The sequence below is a fragment of the Brachyistius frenatus genome, unplaced genomic scaffold, assembly GCF_029030835.1.
Source record: "Brachyistius frenatus isolate BFR_SWC_R1_liver_20210118 unplaced genomic scaffold, ASM2903083v1 Contig_7, whole genome shotgun sequence".
NCBI classification, from domain to species: Eukaryota; Metazoa; Chordata; class Actinopteri; family Embiotocidae; genus Brachyistius; species Brachyistius frenatus.
The window spans coordinates 3451646-3464244 of record NW_027210606.1 but is presented as its reverse complement, the minus strand read 5'-3'; positions in this window follow the sequence as shown (position 1 = coordinate 3464244).

Below are 12599 nucleotides of genomic sequence, written 5' to 3'. Positions count from 1 at the left end.
GATTGTTTATTGCCTGCCAGTGTGTTATTAGTACAATGCCAATTAGGTTGTGGAACTAGCCTATATAATGGCTGACGTATAGTGATCCCTCATAATGATATGTCTGCTGTCAGATGAAATTCTTATGTCTATAGCAGATTTAATCATTTCCCATAGCTGTGAAGGCATTTCTTTTTATTAGTAGTGATTATCTTTCCAAAAACACAAAAAATTAAAAGCACATGGGGGTTATTCAAATTTTCTATTCAGTGTTTTAACACCATGGTTTGGAGGATGACAGTTGTAAATGTTGTGCCAGGAGCAGCATAATCAAAACCTAGTGAATATTTACAGTAGGAACTAAATGATGTTGTCTGCATGAGAAAATAGACTCTGATGTTTTAATTGTCCCCGAGGCCATGTCTAATTAAACCTCCGTGGGCACTAAAGCCCATTGGTTCCCAGCCAAAGGCACACAAGCACGTACGCATTGCGCTGCCACCCAGGATTGTACACTCATTCGGGTTTAAATGTCACAGGCCTCTGAAACAATTACATCCACAGGCGCATGTGCACACAGTCCCCGGGGTCGGGATTAGCATCCATTGGTGTGACTCCATATCTGACCTTTATGAGTGGCTAAGTAGTGCTCTCCGGGGTCTCATTTGTCTCACTTTAGGCGAACAATGGCCTCAACCCCCTCACAAATGTAGCCCTGGCTTTCCCTCAGTGCAGAATGAACGTGCAGAGGCTCGAATTGTTGAGCTTGAGAGCTCGCCAAGGACTGCAGGTCTTCTTTCACTTATTCACATGTGGATAAAATAACCATTAAAGCCCCTAAAAATGTAGGTTCAAAAACGTATATTCGAGACTAAGTAAACAATAGATTGGAATTAAAGTTCAAACAAACATTTAGTTCCTATTTATTAGTGATGTTTGAGCTCCCCTTTACGGGGAGATGCATGTTCAGAGTGGCACTATACGCTGCTGTTTTTAAATTCATGTAATGAAGGACAAAAGTGTCTGAAATGTGATTTTAACATGTCGGCTAGATCAGCAGGATTAAATGTGGAAACTTGAAGCCTCCAGCGCATACACAGTGAGATTCAGACTTATCTCCAGCAGTGGAACTATCGAAATAAAATGAATAGCTTCTGGGTTTTACAACAAGGGTGATGGAGTATGCAATTTTGAAATTATGTGTAACGTCAACACAAGTAATTACTTTAAGTATTTTACACTTTTTATGGTTAAAAATATGTCTGAAGACAATTTTTGAGGGACTCATTGTTTATTGTTACAGAAAGTAAATTAATCAGGAAGTCAAAATTATTGTATTCATATTTATTCAGTGTTTTCCCAAGAACTCTTATCTGCGAAAGATAATCTGCTATTTTAATCCAGTAAATGTGTTTTTTGCTGACAACCCCACAACTGTCATCCCGTTTAGATTCAAACACGGCTGAATTCAGATGGGTGCACAGAAATATATGACATTACCTTTTCCTACAGAACCCCGCCCGCTACAAACCAGCGAGAAGAGCTCAGACGAAATGTGAAACGAGCAAAAGCACTTCCAACTGCGGCAGTTTGTGTTGTGTTTGTGGAGGACCCACATTGCTCATAGTAAGAAAAGGATTAAGAAAAATGCATCTAGGTTCTTTACTTGCCTTAAAATGCCACTCATAAAAATGTTACTAACAAACAAGGTACAATTTGTGTTTAGTAACGGCCTGAAGAGAGAACAGGTGAACACATGAAATGTAGAACGTACGAGTAGAAACATTATGACATGATGAGTAAACAACAAGCTTCATCAGAATGAGACGCGGTGTAAAGAAAAAGGTGACGACGCATACGAAGTTGTATACATGTGTGGGAGTGAGCAGGATACACAGTAATCACGTAGAAAAACTGACACGTGGGCACTGCGACAAGAAGACAATAGAGCTCTGCATAATCCTGCATCACCACTGCTTTTACGTCCTTTACATAAACCAGAATGCATTCGTCCCAATTCAATACATTCTGAAAAAAATGACAACATTAGCAGTGTCTTCTGAGTCAGTCAGTTATTGGACTGATATCATAATAATAATAATTATATTTATAGAGGATTTTTCAAGCATTAAGTACAAAGTGCTTTCCAAGGTCTGGAAATTAAAACAAAAAAACATGAGCATATACATACATAAATGCATCTACATACACACACATAAAAAGATTTAAAAACTCTCAATGACACAATTAAAAACCAACAGCTCATGACCACACAAGTGTAGTCTGTCAGCTGTGAGGAAAAGACATTCTACGAAAGTAAGCCAAGATTTCAGCTGATCTGATGCTCAGAGGAAGGTTTGTCTAAAACTCCAAAGGCTCATCTCCTTTGTTTCGAACCCGGACTCTGGAACATTTAGAGGACCCAGACGAGCAGACCTGAGGAGTCTGTTGGGACGGTGCGGTGTGAGCAGCTCACTGCTGATGAAGACAATGGGATAGGATTGAAAGCTTTACAACAAAGACTAAGTGAACCATGAGGTGAGATTGTTTTGTCCGCCGAATTAAATATTCTATTTCTCACGGTGTCACTATAAAAAAGTACATTTTAAAAAGCTTCTCAAAGACTTTTTGGGCTCATGACCAAAGAATAATTTTCTCTTCGAAACCATCTTAGATTGTTTGATTTCAAAAGTAGTCAGATTTTAAGTGGTAAACCGGTTCAGTGTTTACCAATAAATAAACAAGAGAACAGTTAAAAATATATAGAAGTTTTTTGACAAGCAGCAATACCACATTTTTCCTGTCCCATTAATACGTTTTCGACCCATCAATTTTATCTTGTGACTCCTTGGAGGGATCCCAACCTCAACTTTAGAAACCACTCTACTAGAATAAATAAATTAATGTTTGCATTAAAGGGATTTTGACACCTGAACATCTCCTTTCTACCCTTAAAAGAACACCTCCAATCCCTTTAATGTTAGTTTTATAACAGGCTCATTTTTAAGGAAGGCAGTTTGATCATAAAAAAACACAGTTATAAATATTCAAGGTAATTAGGGCTGAAGTTCATATTGTTCCGTGTAGGCTCACAGCCACACTGCTTATCATGAAAATATGAATAATACAGAGGAAATGTTCATGTTTTATTGTCTGATTTGAAAAAAGTCTCAAGGGCACAAAAACACGAGATTAGTCCAAATCACTCAAATTTGCTGAATGATTGTCAAACCTCTAATAGCTCAAATTTCCTGTCTGTAATTTTAATAATGATTTAATTAGGCTGCATAACGTTTTGGTCACAAGCGCTGCAAATGAATGCAATCGGGCTATAGCAAATGGTAAAGTAATGAATGACCGTGTGAATGGAGGCATACACCATACACGGGGCATTTATTTGTGGCAACTCATAAAGTTTTCATAAGTAAACCAGCAACGACTGAAAGACACTCAATGTGCTATTTGCTTGATAACAAATTGTCAAAATCAGAAATGACCACTGACCACGTGTCCGACTGCTGCAACAAAAAACAATTAACCCCAAACTGGTATTTTACCGCAGAGCTGTTGTATAATAAGGGCTGTTGTTTTGTTCATCCCCTCTAGGTATGTGTCATTTTATAGCTTAACCAGATGCTTTCTCTTTTGTCACACACACACATGCATATTTAATAGATGCATGCACCAATGGTGTATGTATTTATTTGTATCTATTGTTGCAATGTGTTTTGGAGGACATCTATTTCTCTGAGAGAGAGAGAGAGTGTGTGTGTGTGTGTGTGTGTGTGTGTGTGTGTGTGTGTGTGTGTGTGTGTGTGTGTGTGTGTGTGTGTGTGTGTGTGTGTGTGTGTGTGTGTGTGTGTGTGTGTGTGTGTGTGTGTGTGTGTGTGGCAGCCAGCCATGTGAATGGGGTTCAATAATGAGAAATGCTTATCAACCCTCTACAGCCTGTCAGCTCGCTGCCATTAGCTGTTACCCCAACAATCCTACAGGTAGGCCAAGAGTGCTCATATTGATTCCAAACATCCCTATTTGTCCCTGCAGAAGGGGAGCAATCAGCAGACGGATTTAGTTGATTAGGATTACGGGAAGTAATTTGTAGAGGAAATAAGTGGGTATTTTATAAGGGGTCTATTAATATTGTAAAATGTGTTGTTGTTTTTTTCAATACCTGGGATGAAGTTGCTGTTTGAATGCAAAAATATAAAAATGACTGTTTACGCGATTGGTATACGCGGATGAGATGGAAGGTTTGGTTTTAGTAGGACGGCTGAGAAACAGTTTGTTGAGCTGAAGAGAGGAAACTCGAAGATGGAAAGAGGAGAACAACAAATTGAGGAAAAGCCATTCTCTTCCAAACGCACACACATTTATCCAGCAGGTCTCATCAGCGGTGTAATCCTCACCGAGGGTACTTTCCATATCACTGGACTGCTTTGGCAGCAGAAAGATGCAGTTAGGCATAATGCTAACAAGAACCTTGACAGCTAGTTGGACAGGGGATGCTGTGTGGGGGCAGAGAGGCGGGCAGCAGGGCAGCGTGCGGAGGACAGATGTGAATAGAAACCACTGGGAGAATAGAGGAACAGCAGACCGAGTAGAGGAGGCAGACGTTGGACATCAGCTGTGTGACTCTAAAAAGCTTTAACTACTTTTCATTCTTTTTTTTTCCCTCCCAATAAAATCTACTTAAAAGGAAATGGATCAATGCCCTTTTTTCACGAAGGAGACTTGTTTAATTTTGCTCTTTGTCTGTCACAGAAAGAGCACAGCATATAACTGTCGGCTACCACAAATTTTCATTCATCTCCTCATTTTTTTTCATAAGAATTGCGTCAAAAACAAGGAAGTGAAATTGTTGTTGTTTCAGTTTCATTTTTAGTTTGCATTGGGTTGGTTTAGATAGTCTGGTAGCTTATGTTGCTCTTGCTGGCTAAAAAGACAATGTATATTTGTGGATCTAAAAACTTCATAAAGTCTATAAAAGGATTGAGCAGCAACAACTCAGTTAGAGAGATAGTGTTAATAAAAATCCTAATTTGGAGAATAAAAACATTTTGTAATTAGTGTAAAGATATTTGCACAGGGCTAAATGTAAGTGCACCAAACTGCACGCAAAGCCAAAAGACATTAACTACGTACTGTATTTGGTCAAACTTCAGTTAAAGACAGACTTTTAACACTGGTTTTACCTTTTAAAAAATATTTTTAAATATGTCATGGTATCCAATTTTCATGAAAAGTGAATCTAAATATAAAAACAAATACAGAAAATTAAAAAAGACTTCTAACAAGCTAAAATAACAACAAGTCGGTTATCAGTGAAAGTTAGCTGGGAGGACAGTCACCGATGACCTGAGCTAAATTTAAACGAACTTTTTAGTAATTTGTAATTAGAATTCTTTTTTATTTTTTACTTACTTATGTCGTGGTGGTTACATTTTTCCTTCCACATAGCTACATTGAGCTAATGTGGCCATATAAATGTAGTCATAATGAGGAACTAGTTTGGACAAAAGACCATCTCAGCGTCATGTGTTTGGTTAAAATGGGCTCAAATAACTAGCTTGTTTGAAAATGAAAAAAAAGCATGAACTGAATGTATTATACTTTTTTTCTTTGGCACACAGTGTGTTGTCCAGCCTGTAAACTTTAAACTTGAAAATGTTTTTTCTTGACTTCACTGTCTGTGGTTCGGGTTATAGCTGCCAGCATTTGTAGAGCAGTATGTAAATCCAGTGTAGTGTATGTCAAAGATGTGTTGATGGTTGTAAAACACTAACTGGCTTCATTGTGTTTGCTGGCACATTCATGTTGGACAAATGCAACTCATTCTGTTCCTAATTATGTGGGTTTTTTGGAGGAAGATCTTCTTGGATTGGATAACAGCTGCCACAGAGGATTGAGAGTGTGACAGTGAAACATGTATATGTGATTTTCAGGCAGATGACAGACACACAAAAGGGGTTTCTTAAGAGGACATACAACTTTAACAGGATTGGAAATGGTACCGACCAGCTGTAGGAGGTAAGAGAGAAAGAGCAGGGGATGAGAGTAAACGTTGGAGGAAGGAGGGGCGGCAACGCAAGGAGGAGTGTTGCTAGATCAGTCTGAGAGAGAATTAACTGTCATTTAGCCACAAAGTTGACCAAGAGCGCATTTGTGTTTGCGGCCACCACTTGGAGAGTTGGATAAGAAGGATGAAATAAACGTGGGAGAAAAGGAGCGAGCTTTGGGAATGAATGAAGCTGTTGAACACATCATCAAACGCTGCAGGCACAGCAGGGGGCCTTGGGATACACCCGTCTGAGATGGGTGGTGTGGGTGTGTGCATGTGTGTGTATAGTTTTGTATTGGCCTAATAAACCATCCATCTGCAGAGAGAGCAGGGCAGTGGATGCGAGGAGCGGGGGGGTACAGCACTCTTAATGCTCCATATTTACACCCCTTTCAAATGCACAGACCGACAGATACACAGTCCTGCCCAGAGGTTCTTTTGATGCTTGTCGATACCGCTGCGTGATGATGTCATACGGCAGAGAGCAAGGGAGGGAGGCATGATCAAAGGAGAGAGGGAGGGATGAAGACGCAGGAGAGGATATCCAAGACAACAACGGGACAAAGATGGCGACTGCTTCAGCAATGGGACGTCCACTGGCGTCCAGACCTCCAAATCACCATGAGGAACCCGGGCCGTGCAGCGAGTGTATCCACGTCCCTTATTCTTACAGGACGACCATCAGCATGACACACTGGAACCACCAAGCCAACCTCAGCCATCACTACCGCCGGGCTAGCACGGTAAGCTCTCCGTCTACCTTAGCTTTTCCTCCGCTGCCGTTAAACCATCAAACTACGAACGCCCCGATGTCTGGTTACCATCCCTCCATCCCAACTATTTATCATGAGTTGCCGTTCTTTCTAATAACACATTTTCTACCTATTTTCCTTCTTTTTCTCGGCCCTTTCATCATGGTCTTTTGGCTGTTAATATAGGCCTCTCTTTGCCATCAAAGGCAGCACATCAATTGCCTTGACTCCCAAGTGTATGTGTTAGGGTGAAAGAGAGAAAGGGAGAGAGGAGAAAAAAAGACGAACACCATGTATCAAAGATCAAGGCTCGCTTTCATGCCTGGTTTTGGCCTTGGTTGGGTCCTGCTTTCCATCATCTTTCCATCCTCTTTTCTCTCTGCCTGTTCTAGGGCAGCAGATGCTCACCGAACCCATCGACAATCTCTCCCGACCCTCTGTGGTCCAAATTCCACTTTCGCTGAAAGATGAAATCAGACGCTTTTGTAGGAAAATGGAAGCAAAGACATGTTTTTTTTTTTTTTTTTTTGGTTTTCTTTGAGAATATTCTGTCGCTTGCAGGCTACCGGGCCAGAGCTCTGCCCCAATGATGACAATACGTGAAACAATATTTGAATAAGCAGCAGGAGGGCAGCCAGCTAATCCACTGTGGCTAATCCAGTATTGGTGCAGGCCATATTGGTAGCTGGAGTATTCAACTCCATCACAATACACATCAGCAGGACGCCATGGCAGATATACTGACACTCTTACTACAGGCATGGCTGGGAAAGGCCAGCAGATGGATGGGTGGATGTATGGATAAATGATAGGGAGATAAATGGATGAGGGAAACCTTTGATATTGATACTGTGCTTTTTTTAAATTTCACATAATGTTTCGTCCTCTTATGTGACTTAATTAGAGTATTTTAAGATAAAGAAATAACAAAGGGAGTTGTGCAATTAAGACAAAATTGGGGTGACGGACACAAACTTCAACTCTCACTGTCCTTCACAGCTCTGTGACATTGTTTGTGTTATTTTGTAGTAAACATTCAGCGTGAACCAAACTAAAATGTTGATATCACCCTACTCACGACATAACAAACGTAATAAAAGGGTCCACTGTACTAGATCCCCTTTATCCTTTGTTTCGGAGCTTTTATTGCAACCAAACAAAATACTTGTCTTCAATTAATTTTCTTAAAGAGCAGAGGACTGTTTCTTTTTCAAGAGGTATATAATGAAGATTTCACTCTCTGTGAGCATCTAAATGGGTCTTTGTGCCGGGAGGCCCCCAAGAGATAAGCCTGTTTCTGACAGGCCTCCGTACAGACGCCCAAATCTGCTGTGGCAGCTGGAACAAAGGGACCCCAGAGCTAGACCGACACGCTGACAAAAAGCTCCGTCTCAGTGGTCCAAGGGGGCTGCCTCAATTTAAAAGTTGATAATCTACTCTTATCGTCACTGGAAATTGTTGTTTACGTCACATTCTTGACAGTACTCGAAGAGAGATTCACAGGGCTCTTTGTCTTTTCCGGGGTCATCAGTTGATCATGGAGGCAGCCTCATTGATCATTCCTGTATCAACGACAATGTCCCCAGCTCTGCAGAACACAATTTTCTGCTTATTAGCCAAAGTGTACAGTCTCCTAGAATAAGATACATGGCGCACACAGAGAAGAAAAAAAGTAAAGCTGGGACATTCAGATAAAATCCTCGATCATAGTATCTGTTTTAAATCACAGTAGTGATGTAATATACTGTCATAAATTGTTCATAAACACTCCAGGTGATGGCTGTTTATGGTTATTCCATGTACTTTGTCAGATTGATGAAAAAAAAAAAAAAAATCAGTTTAATCCAATACTTTCATAAAACTGCAGCCAGCACCAAGTGGCCCTCAGTGGTATTGCACTTTAAGACATAGACATTGGCTTCACTTTTCAGATTCGGAGACTTTGTACATTCCTTTACAAATCAATGTCTGGCACACTGCCACTTGATCAGGGCCTTTGTCAGTGTTATCAGTAACACCAGAACTTAAAAATAAAAGAGAATACAGACCTGATCAACCCTAACTTCCTGAAATACAACGCTCAATTATGCAAACAAGGAATCACCACTTCGTGACGCTTGATGTGAAGTTTAGATTCGTGAGTTTGTAAAGTGCTGGTTTGTTACCTGCTAGCTGTCTACCTGTGTTTTCAGTCTTTATGCTAAGCTAAACTAACATCTCCAGGTTCAATATCATCTTTAAACTCTTGGAAAGAAGGCGTATACGTGTAGTTCAACATATCGCCCAGAAAGAAAGACAGACACACAGACAAATATATCTAACACAAATACAAACTCAACACTTTTGTGTGAGTTAAAGTAAAAAAGATATGACTTCTTTTATATACTCAAAAGGTTTATTCCTCTCAAATTTTGCACTGAATGTTTTTTAAAACCATGTTAATGAGCACTTCACTTTTGATGAGATAATCCAGCCACCTGACAGCTGTGACATCAAGATGATGATTAAACTGCTGGATTATTGCACAGGTTTGCTTTGGACTGGTCACAATAAAATGCCACTCCAAAAAGTGCACTTTTTTAATGCGACACAATGACACAGATGTCACAAGTCTTGAGAGCAATTGGCATGCTGACTGCAGGAATGTTCACTCGAGCTGTTGCCCGTGAATTAAATGTTCATTTCACTAATTTTAGCCGATTCCCACGTTGTTTCCGAGATTTTGGCAGTATATCCTGCTGGCCACACCACGTGTAACCACGCCCGCCCAGGACTGACACATCCAGGGGCTTCACCCTGTAATATCACAGGAGACCAGCTACCCAGAAAGTTGATGCAACGATTGGTTCGCATAACCAAAGAATCTCTGCACAAACTGCGAGAAGTCTCAGAGAAGCTCATCTGAGTCCTCGTCGTCGAGCGGTTTGTTGATGTGAATATGGTGAACAGAGTGGCCCTCGGTGGAGGTGATAGGTGGGCTTATGTATTGGGCGTGCATACACTATAGACAACTGAACACAAGTGCATTTTCACCATGGAAATTTGAATGCAGGTATCATCCCAGTTGTTGCACGATCTCCATTCTCACCAGACAGCATCGACGTATACGACAGCGTGTTCCAATTCCTGCCAATATCCATCAACTTCCCACAGCCATGGAAGAGAAGTGGACCAGCATTACACAGACCACAGTTAACCTGATCCACTCTGAGGGAGATGTGTCGCACTGCATGAGGCAAATGGTGGTCACACCAGATACTGACTGACCCCCCATCCCCTCAGAAAAATGTGCATGTCTGTAGCCATATGTGCAAATGTGCCCGATACTGTAAAGAAGAAACATTTAATTGATAAAACTAGACATTTTAGAGTTGCATTTTATTTTTAGATAGATAGATAGATAGATAGATAGGTAGGTAGGTAGGTAGGTAGGTAGGTAGGTAGGTAGGTAGGTAGGTAGGTAGGTAGATAGATAGATAGATAGATAGATAGATAGATAGATAGATAGATAGATAGATAGATAGATAGATAGATAGATAGATAGATAGATAGATAGATAGATAGATAGATAGATAGATAGATAGGTAGGTAGGTAGGTAGGTAGGTAGGTAGGTAGGTAGGTAGGTAGGTAGGTAGGTAGGTAGGTAGGTAGGTAGGCAGGCAGGCAGGCAGGCAGGCAGGCAGGCAGGCAGGCAGGCAGGCAGGCAGGCAGGCAGGCAGGCAGGCAGGCAGGCAGGCAGACAGACAGACAGACAGACAGACAGACAGACAGACAGACAGACAGACAGACAGACAGACAGACAGACAGATAGATAGATAGATAGGTAGATAGATAGATAGATAGATAGACAGATAGACAGATAGACAGATAGACAGATAGATAGAGGAAGCAGGGCCAGGTGTATTAGTGCCCCCCTTGTGTGATGACCTTTTCTTCAGCTCAGAGCTCCGACCTCTCTAATGCTCACACACACATAGTTGAGACTCATTATAGATTCATAAGTATCAACATGCCCCCAACCCCTCTTCACCAAGACATCACAAAGGTCAAGTTCATCTTCGTCAGTATTCTCTCTTTGTCTCCTTCCCTCTCTCCTCGTTGTCTCCTGGGGTCACTGTAGCAGCCGTAACGACACCAGCCTGTTGCCACAGGAACCTGTATACGCAGGTGCAGTGTGTATACAGTACGTGCGTATGTGTGCGGACTGTTGAGGATATAACCAAAGTAATGTGAATACATTTCCATAATGCCGCATGTTTAGCTTGGCTGTAAAGTCCCCCTCATTGTTATTTTCTGAACGAAGCTGCTGCCTGTCTCCATTAGTGCCCTCTGAAAGTCATCTCGAGATCACTTACTGAACAATGTCCCACCGATTATCTGTTTTAAATGAGGAAGCCAAAGGGTGTTTTATGGTGTAAGTGCAGCAGATTTTCATGTTTTTGAATAAGTTTAATAAAGCTTTAACTGCACATATCCTAAGAGTGGAGAGTACTAACAAGATATTGACCAAGAACGTCAATATCTTTGATATTTACATAAATAAATGTTACATTTTATATAGAATTAAATTCAAATAAAGACAATAGTTTATATTGTAGATTTGTTCAAACAAACACAGGAATTGTATGTACTTTTCAGGTTAGTGTCCAAATATGCCACTATTAAATCAGCCTTAAAAGACTCATTTTAATCTATATAAAGACATTAAAAGAAACAAAATGCTAGACGGTATCTGTTATATATCATGATATCAATATGATACCTTATTGTTCTGCTCAAATTCTACTAATTTATTTGTATATTATTACCTAAAAAGAAAAGAATCTGGGATACACGAGGGCTATAGCGCTGATGTGACACTGAAAAGATGTCTGTTGCTCCATTTATCTTTAATGCTGTGCATGGATATTATTGTTGTTTCCCAGCTTCAGGTTGTCATGGTGAAGCAGTCCATCCAGGAGTGGGCAGAGATGAGGACAGGTGTCGGGACCTCACCTGAGCCACCAGATCCTGCTCACCTCTTCATGGCACAGCTAGCCTGATAGGCTCTCAGGAGGCGCGGTAAGTACATCGTCTGCAATTTAAAGGGAAAATAAAATCCCTATAGATTCATCTTCTTGAGGTGATTATGACATCTAAAGACAAATCCTGTAGCTGCTCTGAAGACAGTAAATAATGACTTTGACGTGGTCATTTTAGTGGTGTATTTTCACACCAACTCCATAATGATGTTGGTAATTCAGTGTGTTGGTGGCCTGATTTGCAGTTTTTGGACCACTGGTACTGCTGTTACTGATTTTTGCGATGGGAAGTAGTACTTTATTAGTTTATTAATAGAAAAACAAAAAACAAAACAGGAGCCACAGGAATCCAAGTTCACTCTTGACCTCGGAAACAGCAAATTCTGTAGCTTATAATGACAATTTGCACATCTATATTTCCATGACAGCTAAACTCCACCTATAGATTAAGTTCATATGGTATGATCAAAAGCTCCAGAAAAGCTACTGCGTTTTAGTGATATTCTTTTATTTTTGTTTTTTGTTTTTTGTTATTGTTTTTTTAATTCCACACTTTCTTTAGTCCTTGTTTTATCAGAAGAATTTACAAAAAAGAAAAGGCTCATGGAAACAAATTCACGTGATAAAATCCCATATGAGCACGTGTGAATATCAGGTCAGATATTTGTCGTGTTCAGTGTAAAGCATGCATGGAATAATACACATGTGGAATAAGATGAGAGAAGTCCATAATTTGGTGTCTGGGGATTTCAGACACTTGCATGAAAATATGACTTTGACTATACGTG